The sequence below is a fragment of the Hemitrygon akajei genome, chromosome 2 (genome assembly GCF_048418815.1).
Source record: "Hemitrygon akajei chromosome 2, sHemAka1.3, whole genome shotgun sequence".
Taxonomy (NCBI): Eukaryota; Metazoa; Chordata; class Chondrichthyes; order Myliobatiformes; family Dasyatidae; genus Hemitrygon; species Hemitrygon akajei.
Window position 1 is genome coordinate 196,730,920 of NC_133125.1, and position 14,254 is coordinate 196,745,173.

General features: G+C 54.3%; 1 protein-coding gene across 2 annotated transcripts in view; it reads right to left on the reverse strand.

Annotated features, from left to right (window-relative positions):
• Positions 1-14,254, reverse strand: part of vps52 (VPS52 subunit of GARP complex) — a 126,941-nt gene that overhangs the window by 91,195 nt on the left and 21,492 nt on the right. The gene's annotated exons all lie outside the window — the stretch shown is intronic.

A 14,254-nucleotide genomic window follows, 5' to 3' on the forward strand; every position in this document is an offset into this window, starting at 1 on the left:
CTCCACCCCACTCCTACATCCCTTAGACCCCGCACATGCCCATCTGGCCTTCTGCCTAACTGACACTTTGCTGGGCAATTCCTCCCACTCCACCCCACTCCTACATCCCTTAGACCCCACACATGCCCATCTGGCCTTCTGCCTAACTGGCACTTTGCAGGGCAATTCCTCCCACTCCACCCCACTCCTACATCCCTTAGACCCCGCACATGCCCATCTGGCCTTCTGCCTAGACTGGCACTTTGCTGGGCAATTCCTCCCACTCCACCCCACTCCTACATCCCTTAGATCCCGCACATGCCCATCTGGCCTTCTGCCTAACTGGCACTTTGCTGGGCAATTCCTCCCACTCCACCCCACTCCTACATCCCTTAGACCCTACACATGCCCATCTGGCCTTCTGCCTAACTGGCACTTTGCTGGGCAATTCCTCCCACTCCACCCCACTCCTACATCCCTAAGGTCCCGCACATGCCCATCTGGCCTTCTGCCTAACTGGCACTTTGCTGGGCAATTCCTCCCACTCCAACCCACTCCTACATCCCTTAGACCCCGCACATGCCCATCTGGCCTTCTGCCTAACTGGCACTTTGCAGGGCAATTCCTCCCACTCCACCCCACTCCTACATCCCTTAGACCCCGCACATGCCCATCTGGCCTTCTGCCTAACTGACACTTTGCTGGGCAATTCCTCCCACTCCACCCCACTCCTACATCCCTTAGACCCCGCACATGCCCATCTGGCCTTCTGCCTAACTGACACTTTGCTGGGCAATTCCTCCCACTCCAACCCACTCCTACATCCCTTAGACCCCACACATGCCCATCTGGCCTTCTGCCTAACTGGCACTTTGCAGGGCAATTCCTCCCACTCCACCCCACTCCTACATCCCTTAGACCCCGCACATGCCCATCTGGCCTTCTGCCTAACTGGCACTTTGCAGGGCAATTCCTCCCACTCCACCCCACTCCTACATCCCTTAGACCCCGCACATGCCCATCTGGCCTTCTGCCTAACTGGCACTTTGCTGGGCAATTCCTCCCACTCCAACCCACTCCTACATCCCTTAGACCCCGCACATGCCCATCTGGCCTTCTGCCTAACTGGCACTTTGCTGGGCAATTCCTCCCACTCCACCCCACTCCTACATCCCTTAGACCCCGCACATGCCCATCTGGCCTTCTGCCTAGACTGGCACTTTGCTGGGCAATTCCTCCCACTCCACCCCACTCCTACATCCCTTAGATCCCGCACATGCCCATCTGGCCTTCTGCCTAACTGGCACTTTGCTGGGCAATTCCTCCCACTCCACCCCACTCCTACATCCCTTAGACCCTACACATGCCCATCTGGCCTTCTGCCTAACTGGCACTTTGCTGGGCAATTCCTCCCACTCCACCCCACTCCTACATCCCTAAGGTCCCGCACATGCCCATCTGGCCTTCTGCCTAACTGGCACTTTGCTGGGCAATTCCTCCCACTCCAACCCACTCCTACATCCCTTAGACCCCGCACATGCCCATCTGGCCTTCTGCCTAGACTGGCACTTTGCTGGGCAATTCCTCCCACTCCACCCCACTCCTACATCCCTTAGACCCCACACATGCCCATCTGGCCTTCTGCCTAGACTGGCACTTTGCTGGGCAATTCCTCCCACTCCACCCCACTCCTACATCCCTTAGACCCCACACATGCCCATCTGGCCTTCTGCCTAGACTGGCACTTTGCTGGGCAATTCCTCCCACTCCACCCCACTCCTACATCCCTTAGACCCCGCACATGCCCATCTGGCCTTCTGCCTAGACTAGCACTTTGCTGGGCAATTCCTCCCACTCCACCCCACTCCTACATCCCTTAGATCCCACACATGCCCATCTGGCCTTCTGCCTAGACTGGCACTTTGCTGGGCAATTCCTCCCACTCCACCCCACTCCTACATCCCTTAGACCCCGCACATGCCCATCTGGCCTTCTGCCTAGACTGGCACTTTGCTGGGCAATTCCTCCCACTCCACCCCACTCCTACATCCCTTAGACCCCGCACATGTCCATCTGGCCTTCTGCCTAGACTGGCACTTTGCTGGGCAATTCCTCCCACTCCACCCCACTCCTACATCCCTTAGACCCCGCACATGCCCATCTGGCCTTCTGCCTAGACTGGCACTTTGCTGGGCAATTCCTCCCACTCCACCCCACTCCTACATCCCTTAGACCCCGCACATGCCCATCTGGCCTTCTGCCTAGACTGGCACTTTGCTGGGCAATTCCTCCCACTCCACCCCACTCCTACATCCCTTAGACCCCACACATGCCCATCTGGCCTTCTGCCTAGACTGGCACTTTGCTGGGCAATTCCTCCCACTCCACCCCACTCCTACATCCCTTAGACCCCGCACATGCCCATCTGGCCTTCTGCCTAGACTGGCACTTTGCTGGGCAATTCCTCCCACTCCACCCCACTCCTACATCCCTTAGACCCCACACATGCCCATCTGGCCTTCTGCCTAGACTGGCACTTTGCTGGGCAATTCCTCCCACTCCACCCCACTCCTACATCCCTTAGACCCCACACATGCCCATCTGGCCTTCTGCCTAGACTAGCACTTTGCTGGGCAATTCCTCCCACTCCACCCCACTCCTACATCCCTTAGACCCCACACATGCCCATCTGGCCTTCTGCCTAACTGGCACTTTGCTGGGCAATTCCTCCCACTCCACCCCACTCCTACATCCCTTAGACCCCACACATGCCCATCTGGCCTTCTGCCTAGACTAGCACTTTGCTGGGCAATTCCTCCCACTCCACCCCACTCCTACATCCCTTAGATCCCACACATGCCCATCTGGCCTTCTGCCTAGACTGGCACTTTGCTGGGCAATTCCTCCCACTCCACCCCACTCCTACATCCCTTAGACCCCGCACATGCCCATCTGGCCTTCTGCCTAGACTGGCACTTTGCTGGGCAATTCCTCCCACTCCACCCCACTCCTACATCCCTTAGACCCCGCACATGCCCATCTGGCCTTCTGCCCAGACTGGCACTTTGCTGGGCAATTCCTCCCACTCCACCCCACTCCTACATCCCTTAGACCCCGCACATGCCCATCTGGCCTTCTGCCTAGACTGGCACTTTGCTGGGCAATTCCTCCCACTCCACCCCACTCCTACATCCCTTAGACCCCGCACATGCCCATCTGGCCTTCTGCCTAGACTGGCACTTTGCTGGGCAATTCCTCCCACTCCACCCCACTCCTACATCCCTTAGACCCCACACATGCCCATCTGGCCTTCTGCCTAGACTGGCACTTTGCTGGGCAATTCCTCCCACTCCACCCCACTCCTACATCCCTAAGGTCCCGCACATGCCCATCTGGCCTTCTGCCTAACTGGCACTTTGCTGGGCAATTCCTCCCACTCCACCCCACTCCTACATCCCTAAGGTCCCGCACATGCCCATCTGGCCTTCTGCCTAGACTGGCACTTTGCTGGGCAATTCCTCCCACTCCACCCCACTCCTACATCCCTTAGACCCCACACATGCCCATCTGGCCTTCTGCCTAGACTGGCACTTTGCTGGGCAATTCCTCCCACTCCACCCCACTCCTACATCCCTTAGACCCCACACATGCCCATCTGGCCTTCTGCCTAGACTGGCACTTTGCTGGGCAATTCCTCCCACTCCACCCCACTCCTACATCCCTAAGGTCCCGCACATGCCCATCTGGCCTTCTGCCTAGACTGGCACTTTGCTGGGCAATTCCTCCCACTCCACCCCACTCCTACATCCCTAAGGTCCCGCACATGCCCATCTGGCCTTCTGCCTAGACTGGCACTTTGCTGGGCAATTCCTCCCACTCCACCCCACTCCTACATCCCTTAGACCCCACACATGCCCATCTGGCCTTCTGCCTAACTGGCACTTTGCTGGGCAATTCCTCCCACTCCACCCCACTCCTACATCCCTTAGACCCCGCACATGCCCATCTGGCCTTCTGCCTAACTGGCACTTTGCTGGGCAATTCCTCCCACTCCACCCCACTCCTACATCCCTTAGACCCCACACATGCCCATCTGGCCTTCTGCCTAGACTGGCACTTTGCTGGGCAATTCCTCCCACTCCACCCCACTCCTACATCCCTTAGACCCCACACATGCCCATCTGGCCTCCTGCCTAGACTGGCACTTTGCTGGGCAATTCCTCCCACTCCACCCCACTCCTACATCCCTTAGATCCCACACATGTGAAAAGTAACGGTGCCAATACCGACCCCTGAGAAACACCAACTATCACTGGCAGCCAACCAGAAAAGGCCCCTGTTATTCTCACTCGCTGCTCCTGCGGTCAGCTATTCCTCTATCCATGCCACTGTCTATCCTGTAATGCCATAGGATTTTATCTTGTTAAGCAGCCTCATGGGTGGCACCTTCTCAAATGCCTTCTAAAAATCCAAGTAAATGCTATCCACTGCCTCTCTTTTGTCTACCCTGCTTGTTACTTCACCAAAGAACTCTAACAGATTTGTCAGCAAGATTTCCCTTTACAGAAACCATGCTGACTTTGACTTATTTTATCATTAGTCTCCAAGTACCTCGAATCCACATCCTTAATAACAGACTCCAACACTTCCCCAACCACTGGGGTTAGGCTAACTCGCCTGTAATTTCCTTTCTTCCCTTCTTAAAGAGTGAAGTGACATTTGCAATATTCCAGTCCTCCGGGACCATGCCAGAATCAAGTAATTCTTGAAAGATCATGACCAATGCATACATTGTCTCTCAGCAACCTCTCTTAGGACTCTGGGATATAGTCCATTGGTCCAGGTGACTTATCTGCCTTAAGACTTTTGAGTTTGCCTAGCACATTTCCTTTGTAATATCAATGAAACACTCCTGCTCCCTGACTCTCACGGACCTCTGGCACACTGCTAGTGTTTTTCACAATGAAGACAGATGCAAAGTACCCATTAAGCTCATCTGCCATTTCTTTGTCCCCCATTACTACCTCCAGCATCATTTTCCAGTGGTCCAATATCAACTCTCACCTCCCCTTTATATAACTGAAAAAAATTTTGGTATCCTGCTTTATATTACTGGCTAGTCTGCTCTCATATTTCATCTTTTGCCTTCTTAGAGCTTTTTTATGTAGGGTTCTCAGATTATTTACTGTAATGCTAACTGTTAACTGAATATATAAAATGGCTTCTCTGTAGCGTTATAATGAAATGGATTCGTTGTATGTATCTGATGAGGTAATGCTCCGTTTAGTTGAAATGTTTGGGTTATAATTATTGATAACGGAGGAACTAACCACTGGAAGCGATGTTGTTCTGTCTGTATGTGTGGGAACCTGGAGTGAGTGCGCGGGCTTTTCGGGAGCAGAACCGAAGAGGAAGGACGTGCTGGACACGCTCTGGTCGACCACCGAGGTTGGTCCTGGGCGGCGGGTCGAGGAGGTCGGAGAAGATCGAATGACGACGGAAGGCTTCGATAACTGAGCTCCAACGGTTGTCAACTGACTGAACTTTGATAAGTTTTGGCGCCTTTTTCTTTTTATATTGTATCGCAATTAATTACCTAGTTCTATTAAGATCTATAAAGTGTAATCCGTAAAACGTACATTGTGTCTGTCTGATATTGTATGTGTGAGTTTGTTCCGGTGTGCATTACACCGCGTCTGCGCAAATGGGAGACACAATTTGGGTGGATGGACGGCTTTTCCCTTAGACAAACACATGCCGATAGCCCCAAGCGTTACATTTAGTTGCATTTGCTGGATTTTAAAAGCTTCCCAATCACCCAACTTCCCACTCACTTTTGCTACCTTTCCTTGGCTTCTATGCAGTCCTTAACTTCCCTTGTCAGCCACAGTTGCCTATCTCTGCCTTTGAGAAGTTCTTCCTCCGTGGGAATATCTATCCTGCGCCTTGTGAACTATTCCCAGAAATGCCATCCCTGCCTGTATTCTCCTCTAATCCACCTGGAAAAGCTCCTCTCTCTCATGCCTCTGTAATTCACTTTATTCCGTTGTGATACTGATACATCTGACTTGTGCTTCTCCCTCTCACACTGCAGTATGAATTCAATCATATTATGATCACTGCCTCCTAAGGGTTCCTTGACATTAAGCTTCCAAATAAGATCTGGGCCATCACACAACACCCAGTCTAAGATAGCCCTTCCCTGAGTAGGCTCAAGCACAAGCTGTACTAAAAAGCCACCTGATAGGCATTCAACAAATTCCCTCTCTTGTGATCCAACACCAACCTGATTTTCCCAATCCCCTTGCATATTGAAGTCCCCCATTACAATTGTGTCATTACCCTTATTACATACCTTTTCCAGCTCCCTTTGCAATCTCAACCCCACATCTTGGCTACTATTTGGAGGCCTATATAAGATTCCCATTGTTTTTTTACCTTTGCGGTTTCTTAACTCCACCCACAAAGATTCAACATTCTCTGACCCGATGTCAACTCTTTCTAAAGATGTAATTCCATCTTTTACCAACAGAGCCACATCATTCCCTCTGCCTTCCTGGCTGTCCTTTTGATACAAAGTAAATGCTTTCATGTTGAACTCCCAACTGGGGCCTTCTTTCAGCCACTACTCAGTGATGCCCACAATGTCACACCGACCAATCTTTAATTGCATCATGAGTTTGTCTGAATGCTATGTGCATTTAAACAGAGCACCTTCAGCCCTGCATTCTTCACCCTTTTGAAATTTGCCTCTGTGGTACAATTTAACTCTTTGCTCTGCTTGCATTTGTACCCAATGCCTGCACTGTTTTGGCCCGTCACGTGACATATTACATCACCTACTTGTAAACCTACTGGCTCATCCTCAGCTCATTTGCCCATTAGGAACTGAATAGCAGAGGGGAAGAAGCCGTTCCTGAATCACTGAGTGTGTGCTCTCAGGCTTCTATACCTCCTTCCTGATGGTAACAATGAGAAAAGGGCATGCCCTGCGTGATGGGGGCCCTTAATAATAGGTGTCACCTTTCTGAGGCACCACTCCTTGAAGAGGTCTTAAATACTATGGAGGTTAGTACCCAAGATGGAGCTGATTAATTTTAGAACTTTGTGTACCTGCTTTTGATCCTGTCCAGCAAGCCCACCCCCATACCAGATCGCGATGCAGCCTGTCAGAATGCTCTCCACGGTACACATGTAGATGTTTTTGAGTGCTTTAGGTGACAAATCAAGCCTCCTCAAACTCCTAATGAAATACAACTTATCTGTGGCAATATTTTGTATTATGTGCTGTGCGTGATATATATTTTGTGAGAACACTATGGTCCGGCAGGACATTATTTCATGTGCTCTATATGTGTAGTCAGATGAACTTGAGTTTCCTGCCCTGTCACGGGACAAATAAAGCTAATCTCTCCAGAGCACCAGATCCTCATTGGGAGTCTGCAGTCAGTGCAGATCAGAAACAACATCTCCTCCTCACCAGGCACCTCAGGGGTGTGTGATTAGCCCACTGCTTTACTCTCTCTTCACCATGGCTGTGTGGCTAAGCACAGCTCAGACACCATCCATACATTCTTCGATGGCACAACTGCATTCGGCAGAATCTGATGATGACGAGGAGGCGTACAGCGGTGAGATAGATCAGCTGGGTGAGTGGTGTCACAACAACCTTGCACTGAACATCAGGAAGACCAAGGAACTGATTGTAGACTTCAGGAAGGGGAAGTGGTGGAGACGTACACATCCTCAATGAGGGATCAACAATAGAAAGGGTGAGCAGATTCAAGTTCCACAACTACCATCACGGAGGTGGTACAGGAACCTGAAGACACCTACAATGTTTAGTTACAGTTTATTCCCATCTGCCAGTAACTTTCTCTCCTTTTACTCAGTTTGTTTTTATATATTTTTATTGTAATTTACAGTATTTTTTATGACTGACACTGTCCTGCTGCCACAAACCAACAAATTACACCACATGGGTTAGTGATAATAAACGCAAGTCTGATTCTAAAAACAGCTCTATTACAGGACAAAGTCTCCACACCCCTCATCACCGCAAGTCTACAGGAGGCCACCTGCCCTGGGATCAGAGGACCATCCATGTGTGTGTGAGTGGGAGGGAGGAAGGTAAAGAGATCGGAGGACCATCCATGTGTGTGTGAGTGGGAGGGAGGAAGGTAAAGAGCTCGGAGGACTGTCCGTGTGTGAGTGGGAGGGAGGAAGGTAAAGAGCTCGGAGGACTGTCCATGTGTGAGTGGGAGGGAGGAAGGTAAAGAGCTCGGAGGACTGTCCGTGTGTGTGTGAGTGGGAGGGAGGTAAAGAGCTCGGAGGACTGTCCGTGTGTGAGTGGGAGGGAGGAAGGTAAAGAGCTCGGAGGACTGTCCATGTGTGAGTGGGAGGGAGGAAGGTAAAGAGCTCGGAGGACTGTCCATGTGTGAGTGGGAGGGAGGGAGTGAGGTAAAGAGCTCGGAGGACTGTCCGTGTGTGAGTGAGTGGGAGGAAGGTAAAGAGCTCGGAGGACTGTCCGTGTGTGAGTGAGTGGGAGGGAGGAAGGTAAAGAGCTCGGAGGACTGTCCGTGTGTGTGTGAGTGGGAGGGAGGAAGGTAAAGAGCTCGGAGGACTGTCCGTGTGTGAGTGGGAGGGAGGGAGTGAGGTAAAGAGCTCGGAGGACTGTCCGTGTGTGAGTGGGAGGGAGGAAGGTAAAGAGCTCGGAGGACTGTCTGTGTATGAGTGAGTGGGAGGGAGGGAGGTAAAGAGCTCGGAGGACTGTCCGTGTGTGAGTGGGAGGGAGGTAAAGAGCTCGGAGGACTGTCCGTGTGTGAGTGGGAGGGAGGGAGTGAGGTAAAGAGCTCGGAGGACTGTCCGTGTGTGTGTGAGTGGGAGGGAGGAAGGTAAAGAGCTCGGAGGACTGTCCGTGTGTGAGTGGGAGGGAGGAAGGTAAAGAGCTCGGAGGACTGTCCATGTGTGAGTGGGAGGGAGGAAGGTAAAGAGCTCGGAGGACTGTCCATGTGTGAGTGGGAGGGAGGGAGTGAGGTAAAGAGCTCGGAGGACTGTCCGTGTGTGTGTGAGTGGGAGGGAGGAAGGTAAAGAGCTCGGAGGACTGTCCGTGTGTGAGTGGGAGGGAGGTAAAGAGCTCGGAGGACTGTCCGTGTGTGTGTGAGTGGGAGGGAGGAAGGTAAAGAGCTCGGAGGACTGTCCGTGTGTGAGTGGGAGGGAGGTAAAGAGCTCGGAGGACTGTCCGTGTGTGTGTGAGTGGGAGGGAGGAAGGTAAAGAGCTCGGAGGACTGTCCGTGTGTGAGTGGGAGGGAGGAAGGTAAAGAGCTCGGAGCACTGTCCGTGTGTGAGTGGGAGGGAGGAAGGTAAAGAGCTCGGAGGACTGTCCGTGTGTGAGTGAGTGGGAGGTAAAGAGCTCGGAGGACTGTCCATGTGTGTGTGAGTGGGAGGGAGGTAAAGAGCTCGGAGGACTGTCCGTGTGTGTGTGAGTGGGAGGGAGGTAAAGAGCTCGGAGGACTGTCCGTGTGTGAGTGGGTGAGTGGGAGGTAAAGAGCTCGGAGGACTGTCTGTGTGTGAGTGAGTGGGAGGGAGGTAAAGAGCTCGGAGGACTGTCCGTGTGTGAATGGGAGGAAGGTAAAGAGCTCGGAGGACTGTCTGTGTATGAGTGAGTGGGAGGGAGGGAGGTAAAGAGCTCGGAGGACTGTCTGTGTATGAGTGAGTGGGAGGGAGGGAGGTAAAGAGCTCGGAGGACTGTCCGTGTGTGTGTGAGTGGGAGAGTGGGAGGTAAAGAGCTCGGAGGACTGTCCGTGTGTGAATGGGAGGAAGGTAAAGAGCTCGGAGGACTGTCTGTGTATGGGTGAGTGGGAGAGTGGGAGGTAAAGAGCTCGGAGGACTGTTCGTGTGTGAATGGGAGGGAGGTAAAGAGCTCGGAGGACTCTCCGTGGGTGAGTGGGAGGGAGGAAGGTAAAGAGCTCGGACGACTGTCCGTGTGTGAGTGGGAGGGAGGAAGGTAAAGAGCTCGGAGGACTGTCCGTGTGTGAGTGGGAGGGAGGAAGGTAAAGAGCTCGGAGGACTGTCCGTGTGTGAGTGGGAGGGAGGAAGGTAAAGAGCTCGGAGGACTGTCCGTGTGTGAGTGGGAGGGAGGAAGGTAAAGAGCTCGGAGGACTGTCCGTGTGTGAGTGGGAGGGAGGAAGGTAAAGAGCTCGGAGGACTGTCTGTGTATGAGTGAGTGGGAGGGAGGTAAAGAGCTCGGAGGACTGTCCGTGTGTGAGTGGGAGGGAGGGAGGGAGGTAAAGAGCTCGGAGGATTGTCCGTGTGTGAGTGGGAGGGAGGAAGGTAAAGAGCTCGGAGGACTGTCCGTGTGTGAGTGGGAGGGAGGGAGGTAAAGAGCTCGGAGAACTGTCCGTGTGTGAGTGGGAGGGAGGGAGGTAAAGAGCTCGGAGGACTGTCCGTGTGTGAGTGGGAGGGAGGTAAAGAGCTCGGGGGACTGTCCGTGTGTGTGTGAGTGGGAGGGAGGTAAAGAGCTCGGAGGACTGTCCATGTGTGTGTGAGTGGGAGGGAGGTAAAGAGCTCGGAGGACTGTCCGTGTGTGAGTGGGAGGGAGGTAAAGAGCTCGGAGGACTGTCCGTGTGTGAGTGAGTGGGAGGGAGGTAAAGAGCTCGGAGGACTGTCCGTGTGTGAGTGGGAGGGAGGGAGGGAGGTAAAGAGCTCGGAGGATTGTCCGTGTGTGAGTGGGAGGAAGGTAAAGAGCTCGGAGGACTGTCCGTGTGTGAGTGGGAGGGAGGGAGGTAAAGAGCTCGGAGAACTGTCCGTGTGTGAGTGGGAGGGAGGGAGGTAAAGAGCTCGGAGGACTGTCCGTGTGTGAGTGGGAGGGAGGTAAAGAGCTCGGGGGACTGTCCGTGTGTGAGTGGGAGGGAGGTAAAGAGCTCGGAGGACTGTCCGTGTGTGAGTGGGAGGGAGGGAGGGAGGTAAAGAGCTTGGAGGATTGTCCGTGTGTGAGTGGGAGGGAGGTAAAGAGCTCGGAGGACTGTCCGTGTGTGAGTGGGAGGGAGGTAAAGAGCTCGGAGGACTGTCTGTGTGTGAGTGGGAGGGAGGGAGGTAAAGAGCTCGGAGGACTGTCCGTGTGTGAGTGAGTGGGAGAGTGCGAGGTAAAGAGCTCGGAGGACTGTCCGTGTGTGTGTGAGTGGGAGGGAGGTAAAGAGCTCGGAGGACTGTCCATGTGTGTGTGAGTGGGAGGGAGGTAAAGAGCTCGGAGGACTGTCCATGTGTGTGTGAGTGGGAGGGAGGTAAAGAGCTCGGAGGACTGTCCGTGTGTGAGTGGGAGGGAGGTAAAGAGCTCGGAGGACTGTCCGTGTGTGAGTGAGTGGGAGAGTGGGAGGTAAAGAGCTCGGAGGACTGTCCGTGTGTGAATGGGAGGAAGGTAAAGAGCTCGGAGGACTGTCTGTGTATGTGTGAGTGAGAGAGTAGGCTCGGAGACTGTTCGTGTGTGAGTGGGAGGGAGGTAAAGAGCTCGGAGGACTGTCCGTGTGTGAGTGGGAGGGAGGGAGGTAAAGAGCTCGGAGGACTGTCCGTGTGTGAGTGGGAGAGTGGGAGGTAAAGAGCTCGGAGGACTGTCCGTGTGTGAGTGGGTGAGTGGGAGGTAAAGAGCTCGGAGGACTGTCCGTGTGTGAGTGGGAGGGAGGGAGGGAGGTAAAGAGCTCGGAGGACTGTCCGTGTGTGAGTGGGAGGGAGGGAGGTAAAGAGCTCGGAGGACTGTCCGTGTGTGTGTGAGTGGGAGAGTGGGAGGTAAAGAGCTCGGAGGACTGTCCGTGTGTGAGTGAGTGAGTGGGAGGTAAAGAGCTCGGAGGACTGTCCGTGTGTGAGTGGGAGGGAGGGAGGTAAAGAGCTCGGAGGACTGTCCGTGTGTGAGTGGGTGAGTGGGAGGTAAAGAGCTCGGAGGACTGTCCGTGTGTGAGTGGGAGGAAGGGAAAGAGCTCGGAGGACTGTCCGTGTGTGTGTGAGTGGGAGGGAGGTAAAGAGCTCGGAGGACTGTCCGTGTGTGAGTGGGTGAGTGGGTGAGTGGGAGGTAAAGAGCTCGGAGGACTGTCTGTGTGTGAGTGGGAGGGAGGGAGGTAAAGAGCTCGGAGGACTGTCCGTGTGTGAATGGGAGGAAGGTAAAGAGCTCAGAGGACTGTCCGTGTGTGCGTGAGTGGGAGGGAGGGAGGTAAAGAGCTCGGTGGACTGTCCGTGTGTGAGTGAGTGGGAGAGTGGGAGGTAAAGAGCTCGGAGGACTGTCTGTGTGTGAGTGAGTGGGAGAGTGGGAGGTAAAGAGCTCGGAGGACTGTCCGTGTGTGAGTAGGTGGGAGGGAGAGAGGTAAAGAGCTCGGAGGACTGTTCGTGTGTGAGTAGGTGGGAGGGAGAGAGGTAAAGAGCTCGGAGGACTGTTCGTGTGTGAGTGAGTGGGAGGGAGGGAGGTAAAGAGCTCGGAGGACTGTCCGTGTGTGAGTAGGTGGGAGGGAGAGAGGTAAAGAGCTCGGAGGACTGTTCGTGTGTGAGTGAGTGGGAGGGAGGGAGGTAAAGAGCTCGGAGGACTGTCCGTGTGTGAGTGAGTGGGAGGGAGGGAGGTAAAGAGCTCGGAGGACTGTCCGTGTGTGTGTGAGTGGGAGGGAGGGAGGTAAAGAGCTCGGAGGACTGTTCGTGTGTGAGTAGGTGGGAGGGAGAGAGGTAAAGAGCTCGGAGGACTGTTCGTGTGTGAGTGAGTGGGAGGGAGGGAGGTAAAGAGCTCGGAGGACTGTCCGTGTGTGTGTGAGTGGGAGGGAGGGAGGTAAAGAGCTCGGAGGACTGTTCGTGTGTGAGTAGGTGGGAGGGAGAGAGGTAAAGAGCTCGGAGGACTGTTCGTGTGTGAGTGAGTGGGAGGGAGGGAGGTAAAGAGCTCGGAAGACTGTTCGTGTGTGAGTAGGTGGGAGGGAGGGAGGTAAAGAGCTCGGAGGACTGTCTGTGTGTGAGTGGGAGGTAAAGAGCTCGGAGGACTGTCTGTGTATAGGTGAGTGGGAGGGAGGTAAAGAGCTTGGAGGACTGTCTGTGTATGAGTGAGTGGGAGGGAGGTAAAGAGCTCGGAGGACTGTCTGTGTATGAGTGGGAGGGAGGGAGGGAGGTAAAGAGCTCGGAGGACTGTCCGTGTGTGAGTGAGTGGGAGGGAGGGGTAAAGAGCTCGGAGGACTGTTCGTGTGTGAGTGGGAGGGAGGGAGGTAAAGAGCTCGGAGGACTGTCCGTGTGTGAATGGGAGGGAGGGAGGTAAAGAGCTCGGAGGACTGTTCGTGTGTGAGTGGGAGGTAAAGAGCTCGGAGGACTGTCCGTGTGTGTGTGAGTGGGAGGGAGGTAAAGAGCTCGGAGGACTGTTCGTGTGTGAGTGGGAGGGAGGGAGGTAAAGAGCTCGGAGGACTGTTCGTGTGTGAGTGGGAGGTAAAGAGCTCGGAGGACTGTCCGTGTGTGTGTGAGTGGGAGGGAGGTAAAGAGCTCGGAGGACTGTCCGTGTGTGAGTGAGTGGGAGGGAGGGGTAAAGAGCTCGGAGGACTGTCCGTGTGTGAGTGGGTGGGAGGGAGGGAGGTAAAGAGCTCGGACGACTGTCCGTGTGTGAGTGAGTGGGAGGGAGAGAGGTAAAGAGCTCGGAGGACTGTCCGTGTGTGAATGGGAGGAAGGTAAAGAGCTCGGAGGACTGTCCGTGTGTGAGTGAGTGGGAGGGAGAGAGGTAAAGAGCTCGGAGGACTGTCCGTGTGTGAGTGAGTGGGAGGGAGGTAAAGAGCTCGGAGGACTGTCCGTGTGTGAGTGAGTGGGAGGGAGAGAGGTAAAGAGCTCGGAGGACTGTCCGTGTGTGAGTGAGTGGGAGGGAGGTAAAGAGCTCGGAGGACTGTCCGTGTGTGAGTGGGTGAGTGGGAGGTAAAGAGCTCGGGGGACTGTCCGTGTGTGAGTAGGTGGGAGGGAGAGAGGTAAAGAGCTCGGAGGACTGTCCGTGTGTGAGTGAGTGGGAGGGAGGGAGGTAAAGAGCTCGGAGGACTGTCCGTGTGTGAGTGGGAGGGAGGGAGAGAGGTAAAGAGCTCGGAGGACTGTCTGTGTGTGAGTGGGAGGGAGGGAGGTAAAGAGCTTGGAGGATTGTCCGTGTGTGAGTGGGAGGGAGGGAGGGAGGTAAAGAGCTCGGAGGACTGTCCGTGTGTGAGTGAGTGGGAGGGAGGTAAAGAGCTCGGAGGACTGTCCGTGTGTGAGTGAGTGGGAGGGAGAGAGGTAAAGAGCTCGCAGGACTGTC